Below are 20,824 nucleotides of genomic sequence, written 5' to 3'. Positions count from 1 at the left end.
TATTACTTTGTGTAGATGTACCCGAATGTTTTACAGAGCTGTCTGTACGAAGATTTGGTAAAAGTGTCATTTATTTCCCAATCACAGTAGCTGCACGGCTCATGGAAACACTGAATACGACTCTTCTGCAAATTCGAGTAATGTCAGCTCATTTTCGAGCTGCAGCTAAGAGTCAATTTTGAAACCTAAAAATGAATTCAGGTTTAGTACAAGATCTCATGTTTTTCGTCTCGTGAAAACTGTGTAATGCCCTAAACTTAAATCCTAACCCAAAATCTGAATCTTAAAGCAAACCTATTCTACAAAATCCACTTTTCAAAGCTTTCAACCATGTTATACTCGTTTCCCTTCTCATTTATCCTCTCGAAGTTGTTTGTGTAGTGATTCATACATGTTTGAATCATCTTTATTCTCCTGTATTCAAGACGCCGTTGCTCCTATCTGCCCGTTTTCACCTCTACAGGATCTATTCACGCTTATCGGAGGACGTTTGGAAACACTCGAGTGACGACTGGGCACGAGATAAAACCGTGGATTCAGCAGCAGCGGTTTTCACAACCTGCCAAAGCTTTCCACAGTGGACGTGATTCTAATAGTCTTCCACCTCAGTTACATCAGAATGACTTGTTTTTGTTTTTAATTAGACAAATTTATACACGGATGAAGAAGCAATTTATAAAAGGAAAAAAAAGAAAGAATGCAATGAAATCTAGGTGAAGAAAACTGTGCCATTTTCTCAGTTTTCCCAGATTTTGTCAGAGTTATTTTCGCCAACACAGCCCAAAGGAAGTCGTCATCCGCATGTTTCCAAACCTCTTCCGGTTTTGTGACGAAAGCGTGAATAGGAATAGAGCCCATTGGTACAAGCTGGAGACCAAAGGTGGGGACTTGCAAGTTGTGATTTGGACTTGAGTCACTATTTTTAGGACTTGAGACTTGACTTGATAAAATGGACTAAGACTTGGAACTCAACTTGGACTTGAAGCTCCGTGACTTGGGACTTGACTCGAACTTGAGCCCTGTGACTTGAGAAGACCTGATGATTCTTCTAAAAATGTATATATGTTTTTTTTAGAAAATACTTTTCTCTTTACAGTTGATACATGCTGTGCTGAACTTTACAGGAACAAACTTAAACATGTCCCTCCCACTTCTTTGTTTGTTACTTTGGATGTCACTGAAATACTGTGATGTGGTATCCTCAAATGTACTACAGTAGTATACAGTACAATACAGTAAAACAGAGGGAAATACATAGTACATGATCCTTCATGACAAAATAACTGTTATTTTGCACTATTAAATCTGAATTCTTTCTATTCTGACCGTAATGATTCACACTAAGATCTTATCAAGACATTTAAAAAAGGAAAAAAAAAAAATGCATTTCTACAACTATATAAATACTCATATATAAATATATATTATTATATTATATATTATTTAGTTTTTTGTTTTGTTTTTTAATTTATGTTCTATGTATTACTGTCCGAAATAAATAAACATAATAATAATACTGTGACTTTTTAAGAACAATTTAGATTTAAAGTCATGTAAATGGCAAAAACCAAAGCTATATGTGGTACTTTGGTTTAAAGACGAGAAATAATTGGAAGCTTAAAGCAGATGACTCGGACTTGACTTGGACTCGGGGGCCATTGACTCGGGACTCGACTTGGACTTGCCTGTATTTGACTTGGGACTTGACTCAGACTTGAGGTCAAAGACTTCAGACTTACTGTTACGGCCACAGGCCTCCAGATCCTCTTCTGGCTTAGATCCGTGTGTGTGCAAGCCTCCATATACAGACCCCTGCTGTGATGCTGTGATTGGAGGATTCAATTTAAGATGGCACCTGGAGCCGCTCCTGCTGACTGGTGGAACCCGAAACACCTGGCCAATCCCAGGCCTACACCTGGAGGTCCGGCCCTACAAAAGGACCCGCCCCCTGCCACTCAGGGCAGCTGTTCTGTTTGTGGACTTGCTTGCCACCTTTGTGTCTCTCGTGGTGTGTTTGGTCGAGACACTAGAGTCCTGCTGACTTAGACTGTTATTTTGTTTTGTTTTTCTGTTTCATGTTGTATACCCTGTTTTGGTTAGCCTACTTTTCCTTATATCGTTAGCCACTCTGTTTAGAGCCTCTTTTTGTTAATTCTTGTAAAAATCATTGTTGTGTTAGTTTTACCTTACAATTCTGTTAAATAAATCACAACTTTACTTTTACCATTTTTTACATCTTGGTTATTTTGTTACTTCCCCCTGTCCCTGGCAGAGCCGGGTCGTAACACTGACTCGAGACTTGCAAAATAACGACTTGGTTCCACCTCTGGTACAGACTGACCGCTATGTTTTTTTCAAGTGGCAATGATTCCATTGCCACTTGTTTAAAATCCAAAGCAGTCATTGGCCAATAAGCTCTGCTGATATTTTTGAATCGATGTGTAGGGTCAATTTTGACAATTTTTTAGTGATGGGCAAATGAGACGGAGCTCTGGAGCACGTCTCCTTCTTTCTGAAACAAATTGCTCCGAAGCGCTGCCTCGGAGCTCGTCTCGCAGCAGCCGCTCACGTGACCAAAGTGTGGAAGTGTCGGTCCCTCCCCCTACTGCTTCACTCTGCGTGTCAGTCGCTTCAGTGTATCGAAGCGTTTCATTGGCTCAGCGAATGTTCCGTTCTGAGTTTGGTTCAGAGTGTTCAGTGCACTTCCATGGTTTGACAAACGCTAAACTGCTACAGTATAAAAGATGCACCAATATTTCTTAAAACTGTTGGGTAGTGAGGAGTGTTGTGTGACGTTAGTGGTGATTTTGGCGACTTTTGGCATTCGTTTCATTTTCGATGGCATCTACAAGAGGATCCATGGTTTGGGATCACTTTGATCTAATTCCACCAAACAAGATAACACCTATGTTCTTATTTACAGCTGCTATTTATGTTGCTCTTTACATATTATTTTAAATCATCATTATTATTGTTGTTGTTAGGTACGGTGTTTGTTCTGCACACAAGTATTGTCTTACACTAACAATACTTCATCGATGCTGAGACACCTGCATGCCAATGGTTAAATTTGTCCACTAGAGGTCAGTGTTTCTCCGAGGCCTCAGACACGTCGAACCATTTGAGACAATATTGCAACTGAAGTGTCAATGCTTCACGAGGCTCCATTCGCCCATTATTACTATTTTTTCCTCAACTATGTAATTTAACTTTACTACAAACTCACCAATTACCCCCCCTTATTTTATTTTATTTTAATTTTTTTTTAACCACAAACCTATAACAGAGCTGTGTAGTCACGTTTTATGCAAGTATTGAAAGTATTAAAACAAAGCTTTATGAGTACGTTTTAGGCAGCAGGTTGGCCAAAATAAAATATCATCCTGTGCTGGTATTAAACCTTTCTATCTCCACGGAGACCAAGCGACGCCAAGTTACAGGTCAGATCTGTGGAGAGGCGACCCCGCTCACAGTCGGAATGCCTGTTTTTCTAAGTATTTTGAGCTATAAAACCATCTGTAATTGAATAAACGTAAGGTAGAGCTGTTTAATGTCACACTGTGGAACATTCCAGGCCCGAGCAATGACGTATCCATAGAAACAAGCACGTGATGGAAAAGTTACACACTGCACCTTTAAATGTCCAAATTCTAACATAATCCACGGGTGTGATAATAGTTCATATTTTGCTGTTTTTTTTTTCCTCTGCTTTTTACTTCTAACGTTTATTCCTTTATGAATTATGACAGATTCAAAACTCGAAAATTGTTGAAAGGAAAAAAAAAAAAAAAAAGCATTTTCCTCAACCAATTTGTACTTTCAGCACAGCATCAGGTGCCAGTACACCAGGGATCTCTCTCATTTTTACCACGAAAGCTCCGAATTTACCCGACCAAACCGCGACCTAGTAAAAAAAAACTCACCACGTCTCCCACCGCGGGGACTATTTTTCTTTGATTCATGATTGATACGAGCGGGGAAGCGGAGCAGCCGGGCCCGGGATACACAGGGAGAGACGGAGAATTTAATAGAACGACAGCGCAGTGATGAATCGAAGCCATTCCATAATTTATCCATTAATTAGAGCGCTCCGTGTCCATCCATCAGAGCTGAGCGCAGACGGATGGGGCGGCCCGGGGTAATGGATGAGGGGGAAGTTGGTTTTGATTGCGCTCATATTTGACTAAAACAGTGAGTCCGCACCGAGAGTAATGAGGAAAATCACGGCGGATAGAAGAGAAGGAAAACAGCGAGAAACAAATGTGCTTTTTTTTTTTTTTTTTGTAATTGGAATTTTGACTATACTTAAAGGGGCGCTGTGTAACTTTTTCTTCTTGTGGCATTAAACGTGTCAGTCTTGCATTTATTCAATAACGTGTGTTTTTATTGACTTAAAACTTGCATTGTTACTGTGAGTGGGCTCGCTTCTCCACAGATCAGACATGTAACTCGGCTTTATGGTGTCACCTGCTGTCTCCAAAGAGATAAATAAGTGTAATGCCGTACTCAGTCAAACCGGTCTCAGTCCTGGTTTGGTCCTGGTCTGGTACCGGTCTGGTCCCGGTCTCAGTCGTGGTCTGGTCCCGGTCTGGTGCCGGTCAGGTCCCGGTCTCAGTCCTGGTCTGGTCCTGGTCTGGTCCAGGTCAGGTCCCGGTCTGGTCCCGGTCTGGAGCCAGTCAGGTCCCGGTCTGGTGCCGGTCTGGTCCAGGTCAGGTCCTGGTCTGGTCCAGGTCAGGTCCCGGTCTGGTCCCGGTCTGGTGCCAGTCAGGTCCCGGTCTGGTCCCTGTCTGGTGCCGGTCTGGTCCCGGTCTAGTCCAGGTCAGGTCACGGTCTGGTCCAGGTCAGGTCCTGGTCTGGTGCTGGTCTGGTCCCGGTCTGGTCCAGGTTAGGTCCCGATCTGGTCCAGTTCAGGTCCCGGTCTGGTCTCGAACCTGATCACCCGACAATCTACACTTGCGCACCTTCGAGCCCATCCCGACACTCAGTCCTGGTTCAATCCTGATTTAGACCTGGTTTAGTCCTGGTTTAGTCCTGGTTTAGTCCTGTTTTAATCCTGTTTTAGTCCTGGATCAGTCCTGGTTCAGTCTTGTTTTAGTCCTGGTTCAGTCCTAGGTTAGGTTAGGTTACTTTGTTCCTACCCGTAGGTAAATTTGTTTTGCAGTCCTGGTTCAGTCCTGGTTGAGTCCGTATGCGGAGCAAAAGTCTGACTTCACAGTTTAAGTCATGGAAAAGTTTTTTTTTTTTTTTTTTTTTTTTTTTTTTTTTCCATTATTCATTTCAACACAAAATCAAAAACTGAAAAAAACAAACTGTTATCTGTTTTTTTTTTTTTTTGTTTTTTTCTTTTAATTTTGGAGACAAATAATGAAGAAAATTGTCGTTTTTTTTGTTTTCTTCTTTTTGGTTTTATTTTGAAAAATGAATGATACACTAGTAGATCTGTACTGTGGCAAGACACAGACTCAAGCAAATGCAAAAACGTAAAAAAAAAGTCTTTAACGTAAAAAAACAAAACAAAAACAAAAACAAACAAACAAACAAACAAAAAAAAAAACACCACCAACAAAAAAACAATACATAAAATCATCCAGACACAGGAAGAACATCCAAACTTTACTGAGAAACGCTCCACCTGGTCAGAGAATCCAGGCTGGAGCTTCCTGAGATGTGATCGAGCTGACCTCTGTCACCTCTGTCACCTCTTTTTTTTTTCTGTTTGAGAAAACAAAACATCTTATTGTTTGGAATGACTTATTGTTTGTGTTTTGGGAATTTGACTTTTTAATAATTTGGCTCACAATTTGGTGTTCTTCCCTCTTTTCTAAAACAAGTTGAATAATAAGATTGGCCTGTTTTACAAACTGAAGACACCTCAAAAGTAAATTAGAAGAAAAACAAAGCCTCTCGCTGTTTCACGTGGGACTGGCAGAAGGACAGCTCTATTATTAGGAGAATGAAAATGTGTTTTTTTTTTTTTTACAAAGAAATTTCAAATGGGCTTCACAAACAAAAAACACTAATCAAGTTTTTAAATTTCAGACATTCCTCGAAATATTTTCCAGATTTCAGGTTTCTCTACCAAACACTTTCTTTTGCGTTTTACCAGGTAAAAGAAAGTAGAATAATTTATCAAAGCATTTCGTGTTATTGTTAGTGTTGGGAAGGTTACTTTTAAAATGACAGATTACATCCCCCAAAATGTAGTTTGTAACGTAATCCATTAAATTACTTAAAGTGAGTAAAGTAATCTGAAAACTTTGGATTACTTGATATTGTCACGCTTTTTAAAACTACGTGAATGTAGCAAACACATCCTGAAAATTCTTGTTTGTTCTCTTCAAATTCTCTGTTGAGCCCAAATCTCTATGAACAGGTAATTGTTTTGCTGTAGAGAAGCAAAGACCAGGAAATCTTAACATAAGATGGTTTGTTTTATCTGCTAAAAGAAAATAAAAAGCCCAGTCTTTACTTAATCATATAAAAAATATTATTGATAGAGAAATGATTTTTATATGAGATCACTGCTGCCTTAAATTATGTCCACCTACTGTTAAGTGTCAAATTGTTTAGTCCTGGTTTAAGACCCGGTTTTAGTTCTGGTTTAGTCCTGGTTTTAGTCCTGGTTTAGTCCCAGTTTAGTCCTGGTTTTAGACCTGGTTTTAGTCCTAGTTTAGTCCTGCTTTAGAGCTGCTTTAGTCCTGCTTTTAGAACTGGTTTAGTCTTGGTTTAGTCCTGGTTTAGTACTGGTTTAGTCCTGGTTTTAGTCCTGGTTTAGCCCTGGTTTAGTCCTGGTTTAGTCCTGCTTTAGAGCTGCTTTAGTCCTGCTTTTAGAACTGGTTTAGTCTTGGTTTAGTCCTGGTTTAGTACTGGTTTAGTCCTGGTTTTAGTCCTGGTTTAGCCCTGGTTTAGTCCCGGTTTAGTCCTGCTTTAGAGCTGCTTTAGTCCTGCTTTTAGAACTGGTTTAGTCTTGGTTTAGTCCTGGTTTAGTCCTGGTTTAGTCCTGGTTTTAGTCCTGGTTTAGCCCTGGTTTAGTCCTGCTTTAGTCCTGCTTTTAGACCTGGTTTTAGTCCTGGTTTTATCCTGTTTTAATCCTGGTTTTAGTCCTGGTTTAGCCCAAAATGTGAAAACAGAAAAATACCGCCATGTAATCCATTTATTTCAACAAAGTAACTGTAATCCAATTACCCCTCCTGAAACAGTAACTGTAACTGAATACAGTTACTCATCAATTTGTACTCTGAGTACTTAACGCTGGTACATGTAATCTGTTACTCCCCAACACTGGTTATTGTTCATTCAGTACATGGACGTCTTGTGACTGTAGGCTTTACTCTGTTCCTTTAAGAGAGACGTTTATTTTTGCCTAAGGAGAAACGAAGAGACCAGCATGAGAAAGGCCGTACATCTCAGGGGTTGTATATGTTTTGTGTAAAAGCAGCCCGCGTGTGGGGGGCCATACACCTGCACTTTCACAATGGTTTCTTTGTTCCATATTTGGTTCGTAAACGGTCATAGAGTGGTCCCTGTCAACTCAAGTCCCCCATCTCATCTCTCACACAATAATGCATTCATAACCACACATTCATATGCATAATGTGTGTGTGTGTGTGTGTGTGTATGAAGCAGCTGTGTGAATCTGCATGGAAAAGGGGAAGTATGGGGGAGCACATAACTGGAAAAAAGGAGCAGGAACAGGCCCCAGACATGTATTTTCTGTCATTATCTCTAAAGATGCGCTATATCTTTTCTGTTGATGGGTCCACCACCTGATTTTCTCACTTGAAGATGTTTTTGCTTTGATTGGAATGTTTCATATTAAACATATCTGATTGTCAAAGCCTGATTTGGTCAAAACCCAGAAGTAGGAGCAGAAGTAACGATATCCAGGTCTCACGGTATGAACCTCACGATACAACATTTATTGCGATATCGTGGGAAAGCTCATGATATGGTGGGGAAGCTCACGATTAGGGATGTAACAATATCTAACTCTCTCGGTACGATATTTTCACGATATACATCTCACGGTACGATATTTATTGTAACATTTTGTAGCGGCTTATAAAACTGTTAATATGCGTCTTTTTCCTCTTTAAATGCCTTGACTAGACTTAATCCAAAGAACTAAGACTTTAAAGTGCTTAGAACTGTTATTTCTTCATGTAGTCTGCACTGAAATGGAGCAAAGGATCATGGTCTATGTAGTTCTCTCTGTCTTTTTTTTTAGCTATTGCTGCACCATGACTCTTAATTTAAGCAAAGAAACTTGTAATTCGATATATTGTGATGGTCCACGATATTATTGTGAGAACTTTGACGATACAATATCACGATATTTGAGTTCTTGTTACATCCCTACCCAGAAGCTAAGCAGAGCTGGGCCTGGTACTTTTTTGGGAGACCTCTGGGAAGCCCAGGTGCCACAGGTGACAGAGGCTCTGGTGCAAACTATAGTTGTGTCTTTAGCAAGGCACATCGCCCACGTTGCCTAGTATGAAAGTCATGGAGACATTTTGATCACATTTTCATACAGCGCTTTCCCACTTTCAAGACACTCAGTGCACTTACAGAACCACTCACCCATTCATACACACATTCAAACACCAGTGTACGGAGACACTGGGGGGGGGATGGGTTAAGTGTCTTGCTCAAGAACACAACAAATGCAATAGTGGGTCACTTCAGGCTGCAGTCTGAACGTAGCCTATGTGACCTGTATCTGATCTTTTAATGACAGTCTGAACGACACAGATCCGATTTTTTCAAATGTGACCCAGGCCACTTGGATATGTGCTCCTAAATCCGATACATATCTGATCTTTTGACATGCAACTTCAGTCTGAACGGCCAAGGCGTATTCATCCACCTACATGTCATCAACAAGCCCCAAACGTCACTATTCTGCGCTGAAGTAGGCGAAAATTGTTAATGAACTCCGTGTCACTGAAGCGACGCACATCACCACTCACCACTCTTGGCTACGTCTCCACATCCACACGTTCCTTTCAACGGACGTCGCTGCCGCTGTCCCACAAAACACCACGACCAAAAACCTCGTCCTTCTCCTTCTCAATCTCCTCCTTAAAACAAGTAAGTTGTTCATGTTCTGGCTCCGGTACGAGAGGAACTTTAAAATCTCCAGGTGCTCAATGCTCGAGTCCATGTTTGGACAACTTCCGTAAACACAGAGCACGCTCGCTGCGGTTGACGTCATCGTGTCTCCAGTGCACATGCGGGACACTTTAGGGCCACTTAATGTTCGCACTGGAGATCGCATCCAAGTTGCATTTAATCGGAAACGTGAACGAACTCGCAAAAACATCAGATTTCACACAAAAAATCTGAATTGAGTGTTAAGTCCTGCAGTCTGAACGTAGTCATAGAGGCCAAAAAATCAGCTCTGTGTCGTTCAGACTGTCATTAAAAGATCAGATCCAGGTCACATAGGGGCCAAAAAATCGGATTTGGGTCACTTCAGGCTGCAGTGTGAACGTAGCCTTTGTCTGGTGGTTTGCTTGTCTCCGTGTAAATAGATACAGTGGAACATTCCAGTGGTACATTTTTAAGTCTGCCTATTGTCTTCCCTCCATCTCTAGTTACCGTGGCAACAATACCAGCTTGGTGACCCAAACTTCCTCATTTTAGTAACACTCCCCCACTCGGACACTAATCTAACTTAATTGCAATCAGCGTAAATGAAAATGCATTGTTGGACCTTTGACCTGGCGTGATGAAGTGGACTTCCTGGAATAGTCGGCGTAATGGATGATGTGTGCGTTTAGCCTTCATTAGCATTAGCGTCATTAGCTGCTGTTCTCCTGTAGCTGACACGCGCAGGTAATGAGAAGTAATGGCGCCATCCATCAACAGTTTGGACTTCAAATTAGCGCCGAGGCTAAAAGAACATTATTAAACATGAGAGTCTATGTTTAGTACCGACTCCGCGGAGATACAGTGACGGCGGGTGAGTGGGCGGGACGCTCACCTCACAGCCACGAGGTCCCGAGTTCAATCCACAAGTCGTGAGGAGATTTTGTACTTAGTCGGTTTTCTTTAGCAACTTTTTAATACATTTGCACTTCTTTTGAGTGATATTTTTATTGAAGTAACACTAGGGATGTAACAATATCCAAATCTCTCTATACGATACTTCCACGATGTGCATCTCACGGTACGATATTTATTGCGATATTTTGGGGAGGCAAACAAAACTGTGAATATACTTCTTTTCTCTCGTCATAATTCGGATAATTACGATTTAAAAGTGCTTAATAAGAGTTATTTCAGCATGTAGACTGGACTGAAACAGAGCAAAGGATCATGGTCTATGCAAGGGCGTAGGTTTGCATAGGGACGGTGGGGACATGTCACAACCGATATTTGTGGAAGACGAAATAGTCCCTACCAATATTTGCCATTTTCTTTTAATAAACAAAAATATAAATTCATTTAGATTTTTTTCCAAACTCAATAGTATAAATTGAACACATTTTAGTTCACATTTTGTTTATTAGATGTTCTGAGGTGTATTCAGTGATATGATGACAGGGTTACTCCTGCTCCTATTTCACTGGCTCCAACAGAGTGATGTCATTAGTGGAGCCAGGAGACTAAACTGGGGAAGCGGCAGGACCTGAAGATGTCAGTTTGAGCAGGCGTGAGTGAAGACGCTGCACTAAACTTTGACTTACTTGGTTTCATCTTCAGTTAAACTTGACTTATAATGAGTCGCCGCGGAAAAAGAGCGACTATCACCACAAGTGCGCCTCCCAAACGGAGCCCTACTCGTGCGCTGTGAGCATCCCGACTCTACTGACAATATTCTATGGAAAAATGTCTGGACATGACCTGACAAATATCTCATCACCAACAAGCAAAGGGAAATCTGCTACAAACTTCTACATCGTCTTAGAAGAACAATGGACACAAAGTGAAACGTGAAACCACCTGTCACTTATTTTGGTGTTTTTGGAAAGAATTCATAAAACATAAACGCATCTTCTTATCCCATTTGACCCTTGCTTATAAAGATGTGCTGTTTGTTTTTTGGAGTGTGCATCATCTGAAAAGTAAACAATATTATATAATTAATATGTTAATCAAGCGTTAGCTGATAATGTCCCCACCAAAGCTGAGACCAAACCTACGCCCTTGGGTCTGTGTATGCTATATGATGAAGTGGTCCTCTCTCCATATTCACAGACTAACCCAGTGTTTATTGTTGGTAAAACTCCGTCCGACCTCAGCTCACTACTGCACATTCACATCTCTAATCGCAAACTGAACTCCGACAGATACACGACTCTGAATATTCCTAAAACCCACACAGCTTTGGACGGCTCCTCATTTCAGTTCTCTAATACAAGTGGCTTTTCGCTGGTTAATACCAGGTATCGGCAGGTACTTGGAGCCATAGTATCAGAATCAGTATTGGAACTGAAAAGGTTGGATAGCTGCATCCCTAAACAAAATGACATTTCTCTCACCTCAGATTAACAGTGTAGGGTTGAGACTGAAAACAGGGAAATTCACCAGTGACAAAACTCTATTTATTCTATTTATTCTATTCTATTCTATTATTTATATTTCTATTTATTTATTTATTTATTATTTATTTTTTATTTATTTTATTTTTTATTTTTTATTTTTTTATTTTATTTTATTTTATTTTATTTTATTTTATTTTATTTTATTTTATTTTATATATATTATTTTTTAATTAATTTATTTATTTATTTTTATTTTGTATTTTATTTTATTTTATTTTTTTATGCATTGAAGAAGTGTATATATCCAAGGTAAGCATTTTATTATTTGAACATTATTTGGAAAAAAAAGAAAAAAAAAAAAGAAAAAAAGAAGGAGAAGAAGAAATTGTGAAATAATAAAACTATAAATTATAAAACTGCTGTATCTTCACCTTTGGCTCACCTGCATAATTTAAGAACTAAATATGTGTATGCCGGAGAGGAAAAACGCTTCAGTTCAACGCTGCGAGCAACTGGAAACACCTTCACCAGACTTTAAAACTTACTTTCTTTTTACCTCTGTCGACTTTTAAAAACTCAATCCAGAGTTTTGTACAGGATCATCGCGCATGGTTTTAACACTTTTATATTTTTAATCTGCAAATGCTTCACTGTCTCTCGTCTCTATTCACTGTAATGTTGTTCTGTTTTCTTGCTATTGCTGCACCATAACAGTGAATTTAAACAAAGAACTAATTCATTTAATATACTGCGATGATATTATTGTGAGACTTTTGACGATGCAAAATCACAATATTTTGTTTGTTACATCCTTAAAAAACAGTACAATTGCTTTAGTAGAAGTTGTGGTTCCTGTTCCCACTGTGAGTGAGTCTACAAGTGACAAAAGCTTCATGTGACAATATGAAATGATTTGAAAATTTGTGTTCCTTCTGATGTGATTTACTTTGTCTCATTGTTTTGTCTTTCCTTTGAAAATAACAGATTTTCAGCATTTGAAATGTTTTGTTCTTCCAATTTTATTAACTTCAAAATGATACGGCAGATGTTACGTCCTGGCAGCTGCTCTCCCCAAATACATCTCGACTCTCTCTGTAGTAACTATTCAACTAACATTTATTTATTTATTTATTTATTATATTATTATCTATTTGTAAGATTTACTTATTAAGTGTATGTACACATAAAAAAATAAATAAAAATTAAAAATCGTCTTACTCAAAGGTGTGTTGTGTAACTTTTCTGGTGGAGGTTCTGTCAAATGCTTTTTTTTTTTTTTTTTTTTTTTACATAGAGATGTTATTGCTTTATCTGGAATGTTTCACAGTATGGCATTAAACTTCTCTCTCTCCATAGAGACCAAAACAGACCAAGTTACATTAACTTCTTGGGTTCTTTTTAAAGACAATGCAGTAAAGTGTGTTTACCTTGTTGACATGTTTCGGCTGCTGCTGCAAGCCATCTTCAGAACTGTCCCCGGTGTTGGTGGTGACGTGTCGTATATCAGCTGTTGTTACTTCCTGTAGGCGTGGTCAGACCTGATGGACCTGGCAGGTCGCTCAGACTGACCACGCCTCCCGTCGCCCGGTGTTCTCTGGAGGATCAAGGAGGCCATTGAAATCAGGAAACGAGGCACGGACAGCATTAACCGTGATGACGGCGCGTTCCTCCTTTCACACACCTGGGACACCCTCCTCCAGAGACACCGGGCGACGGGAGGCGTGGTCAGTCTGAGCGACCTGCCAGGTCCATCAGGCTGACCACGCCTACAGGAAGTAACAACAGCTGATATACGACACGTCACCACCAACACCGGTGACAGTTCTGAAGATGGCTTGCAGCTAGCAGCCGAAACATGTCAACAAGGTAAACACACTTTACTGCATTGTCTTTAAAAAGAACCTAAGAAGTTAAAGTATATAAGAAGACAAAATGAACATCTTTTGCTTAGACCAAGTTACAGGTCAGATCTGTGGAGAGGCAACCCCGCTCACAGTCAGAATGAATGTTTTTCTAAGTATTTTTGAGCTATAGCTGTGTAATTGTCCTAACCTGCAACAGTAGATTAATTAATTAATCATTGCATTTATATAGCGCCTTTCAAAATACACCAAGTGCTTTACAGTTCATTATTCATTCATTCAACACTTGGTGGTGGTAAACTACTACTGTAGCCACAGCTGCCCTGGGGCAGACTGACAGAAGCACGACTGCCATGCCGATCTGTGCCATCGGCCTCTCTGACCACCACCATCACTCACACACACTCACACACACCACGTTCATGGCAATGTGGGTGAAGTGTCTTGCCTAAGGACACAATGACAGTTTTTTGTTTTCTCTTGACTGGCGCCCCCTGCGGCACCTGATTTTCCCAGTGTCTCCCGGTATTGCCACGATGAACTAAATATGTGTTTGGTGGTGAAGAAAAAGGGTTTTAGCAGCCCAGAATCCTCTTCCTAGCTCCACCCCCCAAAATTTGACCAGACTCACATCGTCATAAATTATTGAAAATGTGAGTATTCTGTATCCTAAGCAAGCATTTTATTATTTAAACTGCACAAAATACAGAAAATTGTAAAATAATAAAACTATATATCAGAAAACGACTGCTGTATCTTTATTATTATACTTCCTTTATTATTACTTCCTTGTCTCCATGGAGATGTTGTTTCTTTGTCCAGAATGTTCCACAATATTGCATTAAACTCATCTCCACGTAGACAAAAGAATGACAACATTACACATCAGATCTGTGTAGAGGCAATCCTGTTTGTGTTTTTTTAAAGCATTGAATAAATAAATGCAAGATAGATACATTTAATGCCGTACTGTGGGATATTTCTGGGAAAGCAATCAAATCTCTATGCAAGACCCTCCACCAGAATGCACTTGCCAGTTTGTCATTCACCAAACTTTACGGGCACAAACAGAGTCATTTTGGTGTTTCTGTCATAAATCAGAGCCAAATCAGGAATAATCACGACATGTTTTCTTTTTCTTTTGTGACACTTTTCTCATTTTAAAAACACTGATTTTGGCACAAACGTTCAAGTCTCATTTGTAATCAACAGACGAAGTGACACATGTTAGATTGGAAAAAGAACGAAGGGAAGCGCTTCACGTTTTCTTCAGTTCTGGTAAACAAACAAAAACATAAAAATAAAAAGCAAGTCACAAAACTGCAAATTAGTCACAAAAAAATAGATAAATTAAAGTTCTCATCACAGACATACTTGGAGTTGTGTTTTGTTTCATTCACACATGTTTAACACACAAACGGAAAACACGATGTTCCACCTTGTGATGTCATGTGGTAATACAGGAAGTGCTCCAGACACCTTCACTTGAATCATTTGGATAATTTCAGTCTTGGAATTGCCCGACTCTACAAAACTAAATGTAAAAAGGAGCTCCATCTCACTCCAAATCACTAAATCCATTTAATTCTTCATCCTCGGGGTCACTTCTGAGCAACTCCGCCCACTCTAACTAAATTTAGCTTTCAGCCAGCTATTAACTTTTTTGTTTTCTTCATTGCAGTTCAAGGATCCTTCACTTTTCGTCAGTCCCGCACACATTTCTCACTCACTCCAAACTTTCTTTCTGTGGCTCGATTACTGTTTTCGGCTGCAGATTTCAGTATTTGCAGCAGGACAGAGGCTCTTTCGACAGGAGACATGCGCAATAGAGTGAAGTGACAGTGGTACAGGAGAAACAGGAGCAGCAGATACTGACACACAAGCCTACAGTGCCCTCTCGCAGCTGTCTCTGTGAAAATAACAAATATGTGAAATTATATATTTTAATATATAAGTCGCACCGGAGTATAAGTCCCAGGACCACCCAAACCATGAAAAAAGTGCAACTTATAGTCTAAAAAATACGGTACTCAAACATGTGAATGAAATGAAACACAACTCCAGGTCTGTTTTTGGTGAAGTAACAACATTCTGGTTTAAATTATGGCTTAAGGCTCATAATTTTGTTTAGTACAGGACCTTTAAACCACCTATAATCAATAAAGAAATGTGGGTCAACATATTGAGGATCCTCAAGAGTGTGAAAATTAAGAAATGTATTAGTATTGACACTACCAGTGTTGGAGAGTAACAGATTACATGTACCGGAGTTACGTAATCAGAGTACAAATTATGAGTAACTGTATTCAGTTACAGTTACTGTTTCAGTGAGTGGTAATTGGATTACAGGTACATTGTTGAAATAAATGGATTACACGGCGGTATTTTCCTGTTTTCACTTTTTGGGCTAAACCAGGATTAAACCAGGTCTAAAACCAGGTCTAAACTAGACCTAAACCAGGTCTAAATCAGGACTAAACCACGACTAAACAGGACAAAAATCAGGATTAAACCAGGACTAAATCAGGACTAAACCAGGACTAAACTAGGTCTATAACCAGGTCTAAACTAGACCTAAACAAGGTCTAAACAGATCTAATACCAGGTCTAAATCAGGACTAAACCACGACTAAACAGAACTAAAATCAGGATTAAACCAGGACTAAACCAGGACTAAACCAGGTCTAAAACCAGGTCTAAACTAGACCTAAACCAGGTCTAAACAGATCTAAAACCAGGTCTAAATCAGGACTAAACCACGACAAAACAGAACTAAAATCAGGACTAAACTAGATCTAAACCAGGTCTAAACAGGTCGAAAACAGGACTAAACCAGGACTAAACTAGATCTAAACCAGGTCTAAAACCAGGACTAAAACAGGATTAAAACAGGATTTAACAGCACTAAACGATGCTGCGCGGATGTGTCTCCTCTTCTTCTATCAATAATATTTTTAATACGGTTAAGTAAAGACTGGACTTTTCATTTTCTTTTAGCAGACAAAACATCTTATGTTACAATATCCTCGTCTTTGCTTCTCTACAGCAAATCAAGTAATCCAAAGTAGTATTCAGATTACGTTACTCACCTTAAGTAATTTAATGGATTCCGTTATAAACTACATTTTGGGGTATGTAATGTGTAATCTGTAGGGGAATATATTTTAAAAGTAACCTTCCCAACACTGGACACTACTGACCAAAATCTGCATGGTAAAACGGTAAAAATATGGTATCAACCGATTATCAACATTATCCACCCACATTTCCATTTGTTTCTTTTATTCCCTATAGATCCGTACAGTCCATAGCTCCTGTTCCGGTCTCCTGGCTCTGCTCCTCCGTCAGTCTAACCTCTGACCTCCTCCTCACCTCATATCGTCTCATCTCTGCAGCTCAAACAAGAAAATGAACACTCTAGTTTTCAACCTCCCTCTCTGTTTGCGTTTCCGAGCCAAGGGGAAAATTTGCAAATCCCAGAGTGCACCGAGTGGTTTTGTCCCCCCCCCTCCGTTTGGATGGGTGCGTTTTGCCGCCGGTGGCTTTGTGCGTTGTTAGTACGGCTCTCAGACTGGGGATTGGAAGGTCGCCAGTCCAATTCCCAGGGAGCAGTTTGGAAATGTGGGTTTGGAGTGTGAATGAATAATGCGGCCTTGGTTCGCAGTTGTAGCGTCCTTGGTAGCGACATTAAAAGGTCCTGGTTTAGACTGGTGATGGTGCCGTAGCCAGGACTGTCAAGTATAACATTTACAATACTGATGGTGCATTTGTGGGCCAGGTTTTTGTTTTTATTGTTGCTCTTCTGTACACAGTGAAGCCGCATACATAAAGGAGACCTATTCTGCAAAATCAACGTTTCAGAGCTTTTAATCATGTTATAATGTTTTCCTCCTCGTTTCACTCTCTTGAAGTTGTATTTAGAGTGATTCCTGCATGTTTGAGTCATAGACAGTGTATATAAATGTACATAGCTAATGTGCAGCCGCTATTTTCCAGATAGGAAGCTCGCATGCGGCTCTTCCGGCTCCTATTGATTTACATTGGAAAATTATGGACCCTCTCTCTGTAACTGCTGCTGTGAGCCTCGTCCTTTTGGTCTTAAAATGTTCGTATTAACCTGCTCTACATGATCCTGTTTTTTGGGGGTTTTTTTCGCTGTTGTGTCCGTCAAAAAAATCATACTCATATCAATCACGAGCTTCATTTAAGGCTTTTTTTGTGAAATACGATTTTTGTGTGAGGTTGTAAACATTTCCAATTAAATGCGACTTGTATGTCATATCCAGTGAGAACTTTCAACACCTCAAAATTGTCTTTGCGCACCGGAGGACACGACATCACAGGCAGCAAGCGTGCTCAACGTTTACGAAAGTCGCCTACATCGGCATCGCAGCACGTGCTTGTTAATGCACAACAGCCAACCAGACTGAAGTCGCATGTCCAAAGATCAGATATGTATCAGTTTTAGGAGCACGTATCCAAGTGGCTTGGGTCACATTTGAAAAATCAGATCTGTGTCGTTCAGACTGTCATTAAAAGATCAGATACAGGTTGCATCGGGGAGAAAAATCTGATTTGGGTCACTTCAGGCTGCAGTCCTAAGTGGCGCTGAATGCTATGGGTGATGTTACACTTGCTTAGTCCACTTCTTTATACACTCTGTGGTTTCACCTGTATTCAAGACATCATTACTTAAAGGTTGTATGGAGGATTTTTTTTGTTTCAAATTTTCACTGAAAGTTCAAAATACCATTACAGAAACTCAGCAGCTTTGTAATTATGATGACCAAAAAAAAAAAGAATGAAAATCTATCAACTGTGGACGTAGTGAGGCCAGAGAAACATCAGCCAATAGAAAACGAGGCTGCCTCATTTTTTATTGGCTGTTAGGTTGTCAATCAAACTCCTTATGTTTCTAGTGTAACTGACTCATCGGCGCACAAGGGATTATGTGGTTTATGCAACGGTTTTTAGAGGCTTTTTCAAACTGTCGCTTCCTCGCAATTCGCACAAACTTTGTCGAGACGGCGGACGAGAATCCACGACCAGTTCGCCGCAAAAGAAAGTCCGTTTTTGAGGTCGCTGAAAGAAGAAGAAGAGAAGGAGAAAAGGAGCGAGAAGATAAACGGAGGTGATTCTTGGAGATTCCTTCCAGCGATGGCGCGAATGAAGCGGACGTAGGGTCTAAAAACTGAAGACGCGTCAGTCGCTAAATATTTTTAGACAGGAAACTTCAACAGTGATTCTGAAAGCGCACTGGCTGTAAACAAGTGTGATTTCTAGAGTAAAGAGGCGGGGGGAGAAGTTTCTACTGAGGGAGCTGTGGAGGAGGAAGGTGGTGTCACATGCACAAGGACTGTCGCTGTATTTCTCTTCCCTTAAAAAATCCTCTATACAACCTTTAAATCAACCCCTTTTTTCACTTGCCTATCCTGCTTTATTTTCATAGTCGTTAATGCACATAGGATTCTGCAGCTACTTGCGAGCTTGAGCTGCAACTATCAAAAGGAGGTGCTGTCAGCTGTGTGGCTCTTTGTCGCTACCCCTGGTCCCACAAATGATACAAATGAGGTGTGGAAAGTGTGCCTATGTACCCACATTTCCTTTATCATCAATTTGCATCAGAATTTATCCCCATTTCTCCCAGTTTGGTCATCAAATACACCCAGTTGACTACAGAATATAATGTAGAGGTCATGGTGCAAAAGATCCTAAGTTGAAATTATTCTGAATCATCTTTTTAAATGTGGTATAAAAAAAAAAAAAAAAAAAAAGACTTGATCTGCAGTTATCCATGAGAGGTGCTGACATCATAGTAGCCAGGTGCACCATTTTCCTTCACAATGAGGTTATTTCAAGAAAAAAAATAAGGTTCTGAGGGAAAATTTGTCTCCTTAGTTTCAGATTTCTCGCGCTGAATTTAAAACTTGTATGTCCACACAATATTAGATATAACATCTCTTAATTGGGGAATCTATCTATTATTGCAAGGAACGTCTGTCTGAGTCTCTGTTTGTTTGCTGGTCTGTTCCACGCAACTCTTAAACCTCTCATTATACTAAAACACAGCTAACATCATTATATTTAAACAAAAATCACAATCATATCCCCAATTTGGCTTTTGTTAGCTAAATTTCCCAATTCAGAGATATGTAATATGTAATATTTTGTGGGCGCACACGTTTTAAATTCAGCGCAAGAAATCTGAAACTAACGGAGACATATTTTCCCCACGAAATAACCTCCTTTTAAATAAGTCGGGAAAATGAGTGCAATTGTTGTTTAAATATAATAATCTAAACTGTGTGTGACGTTAGATTTCTTGTACAAAATCAATAAAATAAGCTCATCACCTGCTTTACCGTCCCTTTCCTCATACCGGTGTGTGTGCTTTGTCAGTGTCCGTCATCAGTCACGGGCGCGGGCGCTGGCCGGAGTGAAAGGAGCCTGCGGGGTTTGTATGGCGGTGGTTCTCGTATTGACAGAACAGACAGTGAAGTAGCACAGATTTATAAGGTCTTCACAAAAGGACTAAGGCTGTCTATATGTCACTTTGTATCAGCTGTCCGCTCACTCCCGAGAACTGCAAAAATCAATACGAACATGTATAGAGGCTACGGGGGAACAAAGAGGCGGGTTTTGGCTCGGTTCAGTCAGATATGGAGCTGGCACGATTTGAAAAGGACTGATGATGTTGTACCTGATTCTGACTGTCTTTAAAACAGTCGTTCCTCACTTACCTTATGCATTCTGAGCATTTTAATTATTCAAAGTGATGAGTTTATAAGAGCTTTTCACAACTTTCAGAGTCAAATAAGTTTTGCTTAGTATGATAACCATGCACTTCCTGATTCCCAGACAATAATAAGCTTTATAATTAGATTCAGTTTATTTATTTATTTAATGAAACAGGGACTGCGCACTATTTACATTAACCTTAAAGGGCCCATCTCATGCAAAATAACTCTTTTCACATTGTATCTTCTGCACATATACAAGCACAATTTGGGTTTTAGAACATCCATTTCACAATAGTTAAGAAATCTTACTGATTTTTTGGAGACCTTTGAAAGGCTCACCTAGGAATTGCTCATCCCCCCGCCCGTCCTGAGAAAGCACAGGCTCCGCCCTCCAAACGTGACGTAGGCTCCGAGTGAGCCGCCCTTCCTCCGCCCATCTCAGGGAGGGAGGGGGAGACAGACGTGCACCCTGATCGCGGTAGGAATAAACTTATATTCATCATGGTGATACAGCGCGTTCAGCCGCATGTGTTGGACCCAGAATCGGACGAGGACTTTGAGGTGCACGAAGCTCAAGCACCGCGTCGACATCAGCTGAACATTACTGATTGGTAAAGTATTATTAAACGTTAGTACACTGCAGTGTGTAATAATGATCTTATGCTGTCACTTTTGTTTAGGTGTTCATGTGGTAATTGTCAGCGATACAGAGTGGAGGCAGTCTAGCAAAGAG

This window comes from Boleophthalmus pectinirostris, unplaced genomic scaffold (genome assembly GCF_026225935.1).
Source record: "Boleophthalmus pectinirostris isolate CB_2022bp ecotype Guang Dong unplaced genomic scaffold, ASM2622593v1 HiC_scaffold_7, whole genome shotgun sequence".
NCBI lineage: Eukaryota > Metazoa > Chordata > Actinopteri > Gobiiformes > Gobiidae > Boleophthalmus > Boleophthalmus pectinirostris.
This window is presented reverse-complemented; position numbering follows the sequence as displayed.